The sequence below is a fragment of the Artemia franciscana genome, chromosome 2 (genome assembly GCF_032884065.1).
Source record: "Artemia franciscana chromosome 2, ASM3288406v1, whole genome shotgun sequence".
In the NCBI taxonomy this organism is placed as follows: Eukaryota; Metazoa; Arthropoda; class Branchiopoda; order Anostraca; family Artemiidae; genus Artemia; species Artemia franciscana.
Window position 1 is genome coordinate 6784434 of NC_088864.1, and position 12733 is coordinate 6797166.

Sequence of the window (12733 nt, forward strand, 5' to 3'; positions counted from 1 at the left end):
TAAACTGTTTGATTATGTTTCAGGGTGCTCCCCTCAGGGGATTCTTCTACAAGTTCTATTCTTTGATCCAATTTCTTTTCATTACTTTTTTGTACCTGCTGGATTCATCAAATTTTTTCTTATTGGATATTGGAACCTCTGCAGACTGAACCTCTGTAGGCTGAATCCAGGCTGAATTCATCGAATTTTTCCTTATTGGATGTCGGAACCTCCGCAGACTGAATTCTGCAGACTGAATCTCTGTAGACTGAATCCAGGCTGAATTCATCGAATTCTTTCTTATTGGATGTCGGAACCTCTGCAGACTCCAGCTTGTAATCAAAATTAGGGATCTTGACATCTAGAATAAAAAAGGCGTCATATCTTCCATAGTTCTAAAAAGAGAATAGCCTTTCCGGAAATAACCATTCACAAAGTAAGTACACAAAAATAAGGAGTATAAATATTTTATTTATTCTTTTTTTTACAAACCAAAATAATTGTTTTTCTTGATTTAATTATACAACGCTATTGATTATACTATTAATTTATACCGATCCCTAAAAATCCACAATCCAAAACTTGACTATTAGCGAGACTATCGAATTAGCAATGTCACTTGTGAATTATAAATTTATAATATGATCCGGACGACTGACGAAACTGCATATATTACGACCTATATCACTGATTTAGTCAGGTTTGAATAATGAGGTTACCGCACTACTGCTCCCTAGGTTCGGAGGAAGCTATAGGAGGAAGAATGATTGGACTGCAAATTATGTTTCGCACCCTTTTTAAAAGCAAAAAGTGACTAGAGAGAAACTATTCTCTCTTTATGTCTGATTTGTTACCTAACCTCTCACTTCAACTACTAGACCTGTGTTCAATATTCTGAGATATAACAGCTGAATTCATCAAATTTTTTCAGAGGCACTCAAACCCCCTGCCCCCTGAATATGGCCATGGATGAAACCCAAGACAAACAGATCACATTGTTATAATTGTCACATCAATTATAAAGATACCAAGGTTTTAACAGCTTTTTTAATTAAAAATTGAGATCGAACAGCTAAAAAGTGCCGACTTGTGCCATATTGTGCCACAGAACGACAACTTTGGCTTAGCTATGTCTGAATAATCGGGTTACTCCACTACTGCTCCCTAGGTTTGGAGGAAGCTATAGGAGGAAGAATGATTCAACTGCAAATTATGTTATTGCATCCTTTTTAAAAGCAAAAATTGATCAGAGACAAACCATTCTCTCTTTATGTATGATTTGTTACGTAACCTCTCAATTCAACTCCTAGACCTGTGATCAATATCCTGAGATATAACTACTAAATTCATCGATTTTTTTCAGAGGCACTCAAACCCCCTGCCCCCTTGGATATAGCCATGGATGAAGCCCACTACAAACAGATCACATTGTTATAATTGTCATATCAATCATAAAGATGACAAGGTTTTAACAGCTTTTTTAAGTAAAGAATGAGATCGGACAGCAACAAAGTGGCGACTTGTGCCATATTGTGCCACAGAACGACAATTCTGGCTCAGCTACGTTTGAATAATCAGGTTACCCCACTACTCCTCCCTAGAGTTGGAGGAAGCTGTGCAATTAGAGGAAGAATGGTTCGATTGCAAACTACGTCACTGCAGCCTTTTTAAAAGCAAAAAGTGATTCGAGAGAAAACAATGTCTTTTATGTCTGATTTGTTACCAAACCTCTCACCCCAACTCCTAGACCTGTCATCAATATCCCGAGATATATTTCAAGACAAAATCAATTCAAACCATTATGGTTGAACAAATGCAGCCCAAACCGAACAGAAATTAACATTAATTGTAAAAACTAAGCATAAAACGGAGAGCCATTACAAACAATCAGCAGAAAGTTAGTCTCCCCCTAAACCTTCAAAAGTTCATAACGTCATTTCCACTTTAATAAAGCAAATGTTTTTTTTTAACATTTTCTCTCTTAAATTACAAATTAAAAAAAAATGAAAAATGGCCGATTTTAATGAATTACAAGTCAATAAAAATCGTGCAACATTCTTTCAAGTCATTTTGACTTTTATATTAATTTGGTTTATTCGTTTGTTTTCTTTCGTAGATTATTTGATACGTAATAACAACACTGTTCAAAACTAATATCATTTTCACTTGCAATACATCCGTTTTCGTGGTTTAAAGAGGAGGGGGTAAGGCCCCCTTTATTCTAAACGGCTTTAACACCCATTTATTTCTAAACCGTCTTTGATTAGCATTGTGATGTCATTTGTTGGAAGTGTTGTTCCAAACGTTATGACAAATAAAAATAAACCACTCTAAATACTAGCTGTTATCTATAAAGCTCAAATGACATGATTGATATTCAACGGTAAGCCTTTTCCAGTTTGTGATGCAATTTGTTTTAGCTGCCCATTGTTTACATATAGACTTTTTTATTAGGGAAATCGGCATGTTTAATCCTGGGTCTCTAAAGTGGCTTAAGGTATTAATGTAAAATTTTTAGGATTTGGTTAGAGAGATACCAAACACAATCAAAACACATTATGCACTTGCTGGTTGCCAAAAGGGAATATCAGCAATGCCTAAGGAACAGCTGAGTGCATTAAGTTCAAGCTCCTAATGTCTATTGAAGAAGAATTGAAGCACAACTAAACCCCCTCCCTCTTCAATATAGAAGCCCCCTCTAATCAACGCTTGTCAAACTTATAAAACAGTCATTTTGTTTAACTTAGTTTAAGGGTATAACAGCTATGCCTCCAGTGATGCCATGTCCCTCCCTCATTAAGTAAAAACTTCCCGGACATGTCCCAAGGTATGTTGAAAAATGGTTGGAGGGCTGCAATCCCTTCCCACGCCTTTTTTAGCTGTTTCCCTGCCTCAAAACAATTCAATCAAAATAATGAAGTAACCATCCTATTAAAATAGTTTAAATGCCAAATGGCTATTTGGATGACATACCCCCCAAATTGTTAAAAAGTATGCAAAACACAAACAAAACACTCTATATGCTGCGGGTCGGTATGAGCAATATCTAAAGAACAGCTGAGGATGTTAAGGTAAAGCTTTCAGGATACATTGAAGTCATGGGGGGGGGGCAGCCAGACCCTTACCTGCCCTTTCTAAAGGTCCCTCGCCTTAATACTGGACGAAATTTAGAAAAAACAACTTTCTTCAAAATAGTGAAATGATCAAATAACTATGCCTCTGGGATTCGAAAAGGCTAAGGGTATTAAGGTAAAATTTTGGGGAATGTTGATGGGTGTGTTAAAATACATTAGAAGACTCTATGTCTAATGTCTTAATTGCCATGCCCTAGGACTTCAGTGTTTTAAAACCTACTTATGTCCGTCCATTTTCTTTTAAACAGAGAGGAGCTCTATGTTTCCTAGCTTCAATAAATTTATATGCAATTATGAGACCAGGGTTACAAAGTAGGTCAAAACTTGCAATGGAACTGTGGTATTACTAATTAATTGGTAAGAAATGTATATCAATCTAAAGATTAAACAAAAATCATGTAGAAAACAAAAAGACAAATAAATAAAAGCATCCCTTTATAACCATTTAATGAAGTGTAACAAATCTAGATCATCCTTAAGATTGAAATGAACAAAGCTTCAATTATGAATTTGTTTTCTTTAAAGAGACTGAACGGGCAAATCTTCAAGCTATGACAAATTCAATCTCACTTTTTGTCTCTTTCCTTTTCAATGGGAACTTTCTTTGGATTTGTTTCAACCAAGTAAAAACAGTAGGAACAGGATCAGGTATAAGTGATCTTCCACTTAGCCTACATACCCAGGGGAAAATCATGCAGCTATACTAATAATTGGTAAGTTTTTGTTGTTCATATTTTTGATTTACAAATAAAGTGAACATACCCCTTTATGCCTTTTGATGTTCTTTACAAACATAATACGTGCTTCAATTGCAAGTTTTTGAGCTCTTGAAAATGACCAATGGTCTCAAACTTACTGTTTCATTATTAATCCATTTTTAAATGTTTTATAATATATGAGCACTGATGATTTTCCACAATTAAGTTGGATTAATAAATTTTACAATATTATGCTGTTTTCTTCATCTTTGATGTCAAATTTTCGATTAAAGTATTTGCTTTTGGTCATTTTTGACAAAATAATGTATGTTTTTCACTGCCAAAATTTGTTAGGTAAAGTAAGGTCAAAAAGTGCTTAAACTTAAACTAGCAATATAAGCAATTATTATATTTGTAAAGAACATACAAAAAGGCATCAAGTGGTATATTAACTTTATTTGTAAGTCAAAATATGAACAACAACAAAATTACCCTTTACATGCCTAATTTATAAATATATAGCCCAAATTATATAATTCCAAGGTTTTTTTGCCACCTTTTACTTGTTTTTCCAGTTCTTGTTTTACCACAGTTGCTTCAATTAACAGGTACTAGGGTTGAGGGATAGATTGGCAGAATCAATAGAAAATATGTAATTTAGTAAAAAGTCTAAGTTAAGTCTAATTTAATAAAAAAGTCTATGTTTATTAATAAAAGTCTAAGTTAAGAGATAGGATACACACTCCTGCTCCATATCTCCCACTCTGGACAGATCCATCTGAATAAAGTTTTCATGATTAGGATAAAATTTTTAAATCTGCTCAGCCAAAATAGTCCGGATTTCATAATGAAGAATCAGGGATTTATTAGTCAGGATAAGTTCTGCTTAAAAAATCGTTGAACTCATTTTCCATGGCGGAGTCTCAGTAAAAGGATGCGCATAAGGGGAACATTGACTCTAATTTGCCCCCTCCAGTTGAAACTAAAGCCATGCTGAAAGGGCATTGGGGCAAACTGACTTCTGAGCAAAAGTATGCTTCTATACCACATGTCTAATTCCATAAGCCTGGATTCCAGAGAAAATATTTGTACCTTTGACCAGATCTCCTTCTCTCTTTGGACACAAATCCAGACAATATTTTTTTATGGGAGAGAGGAATATTCTTATGCAGATCGTAAGTTATTTGAATAGCAGAACTTTTTGAAGATTCACGGGTCTTAAATGTGGATGGGTGACGAATTTAGGAAAATTGGATTTCATATTTTGGATTTGGAGATGTAATGAAAAAACAAAATTACCAATGCAACAGCACAAACGGAGAAATAAACATACACCATAAAAAATACAAACAAAAAGGAAAGGAAGAAGAAGAATTGAAGACTGTTTTCCTACTTTAGTAATTAAAATAGATCAGTACTTGAATGGGGCCTTAACCCTACTCATCTATCCAATTATGTAGGTTAAACAGCATAGCCATACACAATCAAACAGTTCGTGGTAACGAACTGTAGTAAGGAGCGATCCGGCTCAATAGTAAACGAAACTCTAAAAAACGGTATTTTGATGCTAAAATATACACAAAAAAATCGGATTTGCATGCTGATTTTAAATATATAAGTTTCGTCTAATTTAGTCTTTGTCATCAAAAGTTACGAGCCTGTGAAAATGTGCCTTATTATGGAAAGTAGTTGGAAACACCCCCTAAAAGTCATAGAATCTTAACGAAAATCACACCATCATATTCGGCGTATCAGAGATCCCTACAGCGAAAATTTCAAGCTCATATCTACAAAAATGTGGAGTTTCATATTTTCTTCCCAGAAGACAAATCAAGGGTGCGTTTTTCTTTACTTTTTGTTGTTTTTTTTCTCAGGGGTCATCGTATCGACCAAGTGGTCCTAGAATGTCGCAAGAGGGCTCATTCTAACCGAAACTTTCTAGTTTCCTTTTTAAATGACCAAAAAAAATTGAACGGCACCTAGGCCCCCTCCCACGCTCATTTTTTCTTCAAAGTCAACGGATCAAAATTTTGAGATAGCCATTTTGTTCCACGTAGTCTAAAACCATAATAAATATGTCTTTAGGAATTACTTACTCCCCCACAGTCCTTTTGGGAGGGGCTGTAAGTTACAAACTTTGAAAAGTGTTTTTGACCAAACTAACCAGTGTTTAGTTTTAGGTTTTGGGGGTGGGGTTGAGGGGAGGGGGATATGTGGGAGGATCTTTCCTTGGAGAAATATGTCATGGGGGAACAGAAATTCAATGAAAAGGGCGCAGGATTTTCTAAAACTACTATAAAAAACAATGAAAAAATAAACATGGAAAAGTTTTTTTTTCAATTGAAAGTAAGGAGTAGCATTGAAACTTAAAACGAACAGAGATTATTACGCATATGAGGGGCTCTAAAAATACTTTAGCATAAAGAGCGAGGTATTTAGGAGGAGATAAATACCTCGTTTTTATGCTATAGTATTTTTAGTAATTTCAACTATTTGTTCTACGGCCTTTCTGATTCAGGGGTCATTCTTAAAGAATTGGGACAAAACTTACGATTTAGTGTAAAGAGTGAGGTATTAACGAGGGTATAAAACCCCTCATATACATAATAAAAATTTAAGAATATAAAAGTTTGTTACGTAAGTTAATTCTTAAGTTACGTATATTTTTTACTAATAAAAACATTCGTTAAAAATTAAAATTTATAGTTGCCTTTTATTTAACCGAAAATTGCAGGGCAACTAGGCCTCCTTCCCCACCTCTTATTTCTCAAAATCGTACGATCAAAACTAAGAGAATGGCATTTAGCCAAAAAAGGAATTAATATGCAAATTTCATTTTAATAATTTTTGCGTGGAGAGCCAAAATCAAATATGCGTTAATTCAAAAACGTCCAGAAATTACATAAAAAAAAAACTATTTCTTTTAACTGAAAGTAAGGAGTGACATTAAAACTTAAAACGAATAGAAATTACTCCGTATATGAAATGGGTTATTCCCTCCGCAATACCTCGCTCTTTACGCTAAAGTTTGACTCTTTGCCAGGTATTAACGAGGGTACAAAACCCCTCATATACATAATAAAAATTTAAGAATATAAAAGTTTGTTACGTAAGTTAATTCTTAAGTTACGTATATTTTTTACTAATAAAAACATTCGTTAAAAATTAAAATTTATAGTTGCCTTTTTATGTAACCGAAAATTGCAGGGCAACTAGGCCTCCTTCCCCACCTCTTATTTCTCAAAATCGTACGATCAAAACTAAGAGAATGGCATTTAGCCAAAAAAGGAATTAATATGCAAATTTCATTTTAATAATTTATGCGTGGAGAGCCAAAATCAAATATGCGTTAATTCAAAAACGTCCAGAAATTACATAAAAAAAACTAGTTCTTTTAACTGAAAGTAAGGAGTGACATTAAAACTTAAAACGAATAGAAATTACTCCGTATATGAAATGGGTTATTCCCTCCGCAATACCTCGCTCTTTACGCTAAAGTTGGACTCTTTGCCATAATTCTGCTTTTTAAAACAATTAAAAGCTTTAACGTAAAGAGCGAGGGATTGTGGAGGGAACAACTCACTTGTTACACGGAGTCATGTCTGTTTGTTTTAAGTTTTGATGTCGTTCCTTACTTTCAGTTGGAAAAAAACGAGTTTTTTTATGTAATCAACCAAAAAGGGCAATCCATGGACAAGCAGTCGTGTTGTAAGTAAGTATAAGTCGTCATTTACCAAATATCTAAAACAATAAAAAAAAATTCGGAGGTGACAACCCAACACAAAGGCTCATCAGGAGAATACAAACTTGCCTTTAAGGTTTCGGCACTTTAAATTCCCTACCCAGGAAAGTGGCGTGCCTAACATAAATTCCCTATGGTATTCACGTGCTAGGTATCACCCCCAAAATATATGCCTATAAAAAAAAATGTAAAACAACCAAGTAACTCCAGAACTAACTTACAATACCTCGGTTATGGCCCTCGTGTATTTATATTAATCTAAATGATCATACATATCCAAAATGTATATTAATACTGAACAATTATTAAAAATTGTTTAACACTATATCAAATCGTCTTTATTGATGCAAATGTGACCTAAATAACATTCAAGGAAATGAATGCAAATTAAGACCTTTTGAAAATACAACATATGCAAAATCCTCCAGAAACCCACTGTCATAAATTAGGGACACGCCAAACCCAGTAACAATGAAAATCAAGATCAACCGAAGATCAATTTAAGTAACTGTGAGTTAAATGCTGAATATGTGATATTTAAGTGTATATTACTTTTAGGGAATGGGAAATCAATCGCATCAAAATCATCCGTTTTATTATACAATTTAAAATCTAATTTATTATTATCGAAAATATTAATATTCAAATCTAAGAAATTATTTTCTAGACCTGTGTCATGACTAGGTTCAAGAGTCAGCTTCGATAGATATATATTTCTAGAAATATCAATAAATTCCTTTCAGTTTAAAACCAAAATATCATCTAAATATCTTTTATTATTTGTCCAAAGATAATTTTTTATTATTTGGATTTTTCTTATCCATCATATATTTATATTAGAGTTGACTTAAAACCAAGTCAGCTATAAATGGGCTGGTATTCCCCTCCATGGGAATTCCCACAATTTGCTTATACAAATTACCATTAAATCTTATATAAGGTATTATATTAAACAGATTCTAATAAGTCAAAAATCATATCTATGCTGTAACATCTCGAGCTATCTCTAGTCTTCAAGCAGTCCATCTAGCTTTTTTATTATAAATGTTTATTTTTAAGAACCTCTTACTAGACAAGAGGAAAGATTACTTAATAACCGTTTTAAAATTTTCTAACACTACAATAAGTGATAAATTAGTATAAATTGTCGCTAAATCGGAAGACCCACTTCTTTTAGCTGAAACCATTGTTAAAGAGTCTATCACCTGCAGGGAATTCCTAACACTCCAGTATGGATTAAAATCTGAAAAATTTTTATGCCAAAACAATAGGTTTTAAGTTTATTTATAATTTCCCTTAAAATTAAGAGAGGTAAGTTGCAGCAATACGGGTTGGACATCTAGCCACGCATGCAATAAACCGTGGTTTAGGGGGATTCTTATGAAATTTTACAGTCCAATATAGGAAAGGGAAATTTTTTTCATTGTCATTAGTTCTACTAATAATTTTTTTTAGAAGTGTTTCTTCAGATTTTTCAACCACATTTTCATCCTCTAAATTCACCTTTTCGTAAACATTAGTCATACATAACTCCCTTGTTAAGACATCACAATACAGCTTCTGAAAAATTATGGCAAAATTATTATTAGCTTTATCCATCGGTTCAATTACAAACTCATCCTGTAGATTAGCAATTACTTGTTTTATCCTAGCATTATAAAATAATGATTTAGTGTTACTGTTTTTTTTTAATTAGCGTACATTTTAGTTCGTATTCTACTAATAATAAATTCTTCCAACTTGGAAAAATATCTTTATTTTTGTTCTCTTTCTAACACCACTTATCAAGAAATAAATCAAAATCATTTTCCAAGCTACCAAGAATACTCAATTGTTTAAAATGATGAGAAAGACGGAATTTTGCCCCTTTATTCAATATAATTTGAAGATCTTCTTGTTTTATTGTAGACAAGTCCCCTGTTATAACATGTTGGTAAGTGGGATTTACAAATGGACCTAGTTGCTTACAATTACAAACAGGCTTCCAATTTATAGCACTGTCCAGTTTTTTAAGCATTAAATTATGATTAAAAATCATTTGCCCAATAGTCTTTGAAAAAATATAAGCTAAATTTGGACTATCATTATAAATCAAATTACTAAGATGGACTTGTTTTACCTCCCGCTGATTTAAAATTTCTGGTAAATTAATATCTTCAATCTGCTTATAAGCAAAATTAATAGGTAAATATAAGCTGTTGTCCTTTTTACCAATCTTATCAGACTTGTCCGTTTGGAAATAAATTTTATTTTAGTTAGAATGCAAATTGTACTACATATTACTTTAAATTTATGCTCAAGAGCTGTATTATTTTTAACGATCCAAAAAATTTGGATCAAATTCATCCTGGATAACTTATTTGGACGTTTTCTTACGGAGGTCATACTCTTAGATTAAAAGTAGCTGGCATAGATCCGTAGAAAACTTATGTAAATCCAATTCATTTTTTCTATTATTTTTCCTATGCCCTCTCGATCGTATTTTACGTTTAGTAGGATAAGTAAGGGAAGGATGGTCCATAAAACCATCAATACTTTTAACAACAACATGAGACATGTCTATATTTTGTTAGACGATCATTTAGTCCAAAAGGATAAGCCCTAGCATGAATATGGATCCAGAAATCCTTATTTTTGCGCAGTCCATTATTCTTCTTTTCTTTACTTAAATATCCAAATTTTCTAAAATTGTAATAGTTATATCTGATATGGAACACATACCAATATTACAATAATGAACCATTTATAATTCTAAGTACTCGTTTTTTGACATTTTCAATCTTATAAATATGCTTTTAAAAAAGACCGAAATGCCACACTGGACAAGCAATGTGCAGTATTTGCCAAATAAAAGAACAATAAAGATGGGATTGATCCTTGGAGGGCAAGAAAATTTTAACAAAAGTTCTAAAAGGGAAACCAGAGGGGAAGCTTGTTTTTAGATGAAAAAAAAGCTTGTTCGATGGTTATCGATGGCCATAGCACACAGTTTCATTATTCAGTCAAATAAATCATACAGGAAGCTAGCTAATAAACAAAAAAAAGAAAAATAATCGCCATTACACCATCTAATCTTTGCCAAATTAGCATTTATGCATAGATTCCCTTTGAAACTTCAAATTTCGCACTATATCAGATTGGATTACCGTGAGTCAATTTTTACCAATCAGGGGATAAGTCCAGGGTATCAAATCATCAAAATGTAGAGAGGAAGCAAGGATTTTTTTTTTATTCTCTGCTAAAGATGCAAAAAGGCGTTTTCCAAAATTTCAGGGATGTTTTGGTTTGAATAAAACAAAACAGCAATCCAAAGAAATTTCTTACATCTAGTGGGGAGGGGTAAAATACATCCTTCCCATACATGTACCGTTTTAGAAAAGGGCCAAGAAAAAATACTATTTATTGCATTGATTAATAGTATTATAATTCTAATGACTTTTTGGTTGATTTAGTGATTTCCTTCAATAGTTTAGCGATTTATGCACTGACTTTTCGAATTTTTTTTTTTACCAGTCGGTAACCCCGAAAGAGCCTTCCAGGAGACGTTTCTAGGCATTTGCTTCCCCCCCCCCTGTTGGAACATTCATGTTAATCATTTGCACCAATTAAACAGTTCGTGGTAACGAACTGTAGTAAGGAGCGACCCTTTTCAATAGTAAACGAAACTCTAAAAAATTGGATTTTGATACCAATAGCTACATCAAAAGAATTGTATTTTAATGCTGATTTTAAATATGCAAGTTTCATCAGCATGAGTTATACCCATCAAAAGGTACGACCCTGAGAAAATTTGCCTCATTTTAGAAAATAGGGAAAAACACCCCCTAAAAGTCATACAATCTTAGCGAAAATCACACCATCAGATTCAGCGTGTCAGAGAACCTAATTGTAGAGGTTTCAAGCTCCATCTCCAAAAATGTGGAATTTCGCAATTTTTGCCAGAAGACAAATCACGGATGCGTGTTTATTTGTTTTTTATTTGTTTGTTTTTTCCCCAGAGGTGATCGTATCGACTGATTGGTCCTAGAATCTTGCGAGAGGGCTCATTCTAACGATAATTAAAAGTTCTAGTGCCCTTTTTAAGTGACCAAAAAACTGGAGGGCACCTAGCCCCCCTCCTATGCTCATTTTCCCCAAAGTCACTAGATCAAAACTCTGAGATAGCCATTTTATTCACCATAGTCGAAAAATGTAATAAATATGTCTTTAGGGGTGACTTACTCCCCCGCAGTCCCCGTAGGAGGGGCTGAAAGTTGAAAACTTTGACCTGTGTTTAAATATATTAATGGTTACTGGGAAGTGTACAGACGTTTTCAGGGGGATCTTTTGGTTTAGGGGGAGAGTTGAAGGGGGGTTACGTTGGAGGATATTTCCATAGAGAAACTTCTCATGGGGAAGAGAATTTCAATGAAGGGGGCGTAGGGTTTTCTAGCTTGATTTGAATTACATAAAAAAACTATTTTTTTTAGCTGAAAGTAAGGAGCGACATTAAAACTTAAAACGAACAGAAATTACTCCGTATATGAAATGAGTTGTCCCCTCCGCAATCCCTCACTCTTTACGCTAAAGCTTTTAATTGTTTTAAAAAGTAGAATTGTGGCAAAGAGTCAAACTTTAGCGTAAAGAGCGAGGGATTGCGGAGGGGACAACTCATTTCATATACGGAGTAATTTCTGTTTGTTTTAAGTTTTAATGTCGCTCCTTACGTTCAGCTAAGAAAATTGTTTTTTTTTAATTTAATTTCTGAACGTTTTTGAATTAATGCATGTTTGGTTTTGGCTTTCCGCACATAAATTATTAAAATGAAATTTGTATATTAATTCTTTTTTTGGCTAAATGACTTTCTCTTAGTTTTGATTAGACGATTTTGAGAAATAAGGGATGGAGAAGGAGGCTTAGTTGCCCTCCAATTTTTCGGTTACTTAAAAAGGCAACTAGAACTTTTAATTTTTAACGAACGTTTTTATTAGTAAAAAATATACGTAACTTAAGAATTAACTTACGTAACAAACTTTCATAACCTTATATTTTTATTATGTATATGAGGGGGTTTTTACCCTCGTTAATACCTCGCTCTTTACACTAAATCGTAAGTTTCGTCCCAATTCTTTAAGAATGACCCCTGAATCAGAAAGGCCGTAGAATAAATAGTTGAAATTACTAAAAATACTTTAGCATAA

The 12733-nt window shown here is 33.4% G+C and overlaps 1 protein-coding gene across 1 annotated transcript in view; it reads left to right on the forward strand.

The window, feature by feature from the left end:
- The first annotated feature begins 2141 nt into the window (after positions 1-2141).
- LOC136036878 (zinc finger protein 239-like) overlaps positions 2142-12733 on the forward strand; it is a 61323-nt gene continuing 50731 nt past the window's right edge. The window contains exon 1 of the mRNA XM_065719248.1: positions 2142-2362. The gene's annotated coding sequence lies outside the window, so the exon portion shown is untranslated. The remainder of the gene's footprint in view (positions 2363-12733) is intronic.